Source organism: Rhincodon typus, chromosome 8, assembly GCF_021869965.1.
Source record: "Rhincodon typus isolate 14 chromosome 8, sRhiTyp1.1, whole genome shotgun sequence".
NCBI lineage: Eukaryota > Metazoa > Chordata > Chondrichthyes > Orectolobiformes > Rhincodontidae > Rhincodon > Rhincodon typus.
Window position 1 is genome coordinate 84,243,602 of NC_063339.1, and position 3,754 is coordinate 84,247,355.

Below are 3,754 nucleotides of genomic sequence, written 5' to 3' on the forward strand. Positions count from 1 at the left end.
TTTTTCTGAGGAAGGGTCCAGACCCAAAACGTCAGCTTTCCTGCTCCTCTGCTGCTGCGTGGCCTGCTGTGTTCATTCAGCTCTATACCTTGTTATCTCAGATTCTCCAGCATCAAGCAGTTCCTACTATCCCCATAACTTGTAGACTTTTTTACTTCCTCTCACTATGGCGTCAAACGCATGAAAATTCGCCTGGTTCCGTTGAAAAGATAGCGGATACGAAATAAGAATCCTGTTTTAAAAGAAACACAGACAAACGTACAAAGATTGAATTTAAAAGGCAGGGGAATCTGTCGGGGAAATGGTGGGGGTGGGGGGAACAATCTCTAATTTCGTTGATAATTGCAATATTTCCCTGGAAAAATCATGATTCAACAAAAGAGGCTAGAAATGTTCTGTGATATTTCCCACAGCCTAATGCACCAATAATCCCTGCTCCATGTCAATAAAAGCTGCTCCGAGTGAGGTTGAATCTCACAGCCTCGGCATTTCACGCGCCTGTATACCGTCATAGAAGGACCGATTGCATCACTGGAGCCACAGAGTAGCTCCGCGCGCTCATTGCCGTCCCCATTTTCGGTTGTATCTTCGCGGCTGGGGCACTGAGTTTCTTTGATTCCAGGCCTGGGAACTGGGATTATATGGTCGACTTCAACAGTGGTTACTTCATTGTGTGAGGGAACTTCTGATGCAACCGATGTTCAACGAGGTTTCTATTGAAAAATACATTACAACAACAGCCTGCACTATCCCCTGTGGCTTTGCTGTTTTGTAGAAATCTATCAATCTCAGTCTTCAACATACTCAATGGTGGAACCTCCAAAGCCTCTGGAAGCATCGAAGTTAAACATTCCAGCCCACTGTGAATCTTCACATTACAGTGCACTGCTTGAAAAGTATTCCTGTTGTGTATCTGGTGCTGTTCCTATCATATGCTCTGCCACGGTAGTTATTGCTCTTTACAAGCTCTGTGTGGCGCCGTGATCGTATAGTAGTTAGTACTCTGCGTTGTGGCGGCAGCTACCTCGGCTCGAATTCGAGTCACTGCAAACGGTGGTTGTTTGCTGCATTTGTTTTTATCCTTTGTAATACATGCTACAGAAATGCGGCAGAGTATCAAACTTTTTTCCATGAAGATATTCTTCGAGGTGATGACAATCGTCTGTCAACCCCCGCTCTTTCACATATCTGCGTTTGATATGTCAGAATTCAAACCCGCCACATGGAGATTTCTCTCCCTCCCACAATCACTAACTCTCCTTTATGTCCCTCCTTCCACTTCACTGAGGCACTACGCAATCTAACATCCATTTTCACATTGACATCGTTGACTCTGACCTGTTGTGGTCAGTGTCGCTGTATGAACGTGCCCTGTCTCACCACCGGGAAGTTGAAACCAGTCGATTTAGATACTGTGGCTGTGATATCAAAACTCATGTAGCAGCTTTTACTGACTTGGACCAGTTATTATTGGAGCATCAGACTTAGGAAAACAACGCAGGGCAATATTGCACAAAACAGACTTCATCGGAAAAGAGCAGCTTCTGTGGCTTTTTGCACATCTATTTCATTTGGTCATTCGGCTATAGCTAGAGTACTGTGTGCAGTTCTGTAGTTCACATTGTTGCGGGCGTGTGATGGCACTAGAAACGGTGCAGAGCAGATTTACCAGAATATTGTCTGGTCTGAAATGTTTCAGTTATGAAGAAAGATGAAACAGACTGTGTTTGTTTTCCTAAGAGCAGAGGAGATGTACAAAATAATGAGTGATATTGATAGGGCAGACTCAAATAAGTGTTTCCCTTTGACGGCGGGATCGATCACCAAGGAGCATAGATTTACTGTAAGAGGCAGGAAGGTTTGAGTAAATGTGCGGAGAAAGGTTTTCAGCCAGCGGGTGGTTGTAATCTTGAACCCACTGCCTGTAATGTCCTACAGGCCGGTATCCTGATGAATTTAAGAAGCATTCAGATGTGAATTTGTGATGCTAAGGCATTGACGTCTATTGGCTAAGCGATGGAAATACAATTTGGATACTTAAGTGATTGTATTGGATTGGTGCACACGTAAAGACCTTAAGGGGCATTTGGGCTCCAGGTCCTTGGTAGTGTAGTGGTTAGTATCTCTGAGTGTCACGCGGGAGACCGGAGATCACCTCCCTGCGGGGGAGGATCTAACCATGTTTGGGGCCATTCAGCGAAAGGGACCCAGCTTTGATTTCAGCTTTTGGTGATGTCTGTGTGGAGTTTGCATGTTCTCGCCATGTCTGCGTCAGAGTGCTCCAATTTCTACCCCCAGTCTAAACATATGCATGTTAGGCGAATCGGTTATGGGAAATTGCTCCGTTGTGTGCAGGGATGTGCAGGCCGGGTAGTTAAGCCATGGTAAATGCGGATTCATGTGGATTGGCGGGTGTCACTATTTTATACTTGGCTCTGGATGAGAATGGTCACTGCTTCATATTCGGTTCTGGGGTATAATGTTCACTCTTTCATGTTGGGCCCTGTGAGATAATGTTCACTGTTTTTATATCGGACTCTGTGGGAGAATGTTCACTGGTTTATATTGGGCTGTGGAGGAGTGTGGTCACCGTCTGAAATCGGGCACGGGAGCCGAATGTTCACTGTTGTATATCGGGCTCTGTAGAAGATTAGTCACAGGTTTATATCGATGCCCATTCTACACCTCCTATACCTTTGCGAGTGTGATGCAACAAATACCTATAGCCATTCAATCAAAACAAAAATGAATGGCAAGCTGAATGTATATTTTGTGATTCGGTGGTCAACAAATGCTATGTGTCTGTGAGAATGTATATCCCGATAACGAACTGCAAGACATCTCTGGAATTTAGATTTTCACGTTGGAATCTGATTCGGTCCCTTGTTCAAAACAGAATAACTTTCCGGTGTAAGTGAAACATGATCAGCACCGGACTGCAGGGAAAATGCACAAAGTCGAGCGAGCCGCGTACAAGGTGATGCCATGCAACATACTTACAGTTACCAAACCTGTGCTGCAAAATAAGCAGTCCGAAAACAAATCCTTTGTTTCGAAAGATAAGCAGATTTAGAATCCAAAAACGGCAGATCTCATTGCGAAATTGTTCTAAAGGCAGTGCAGGTACGAGCTACTTTACCATAATTCCTTTCACTTTCCTTGTCTTTCTGCTTAGCCTGCCGTTTTCCGGCGAAGATTTCCACTTTTGGGCAAGAGCAAATACCAGAGGTCACATGACACCATGTTATACGAGCGATTGTCCCAAAAATGATTTTTTTTCCGATGTTGCTACGGGAACACAACAAAAGCAAAGGCACAGGGAAAGTCTTCAAGGATCCCTGTCCTGCTCGTCCATTTCTTAGCCGCTCGACTATGTCCGGCTACAATATTAATTTCCCACCAGATGCCAATACCCCTTAATTCAAAACAAAAATCAATGGAAAGCTGAACACATTTTGCGAGACTCGGCTGACTGACAAATGTACTGTGCCTGTGAGAAACTATAAACGAGTCTGCTTCGATAAAGAAAACATGAACTGCACGACATTTCTGGAATTTAGATGCTTGCTTTCGGAAATAAGGGCGGATAAAAATTTGACAAGATTGCACTGCAGTTAATTGGAATTGTATTCTGTTTCGCCACAACAGCAGAGGTGGCCGAATAAATTCAAAACGAGGATGACTGACGAGAAGAGTACGCAGCAACTCCCCGTCTATATCAACGCAGAGGCCTGTGGTTCATAAAGAAGAAATA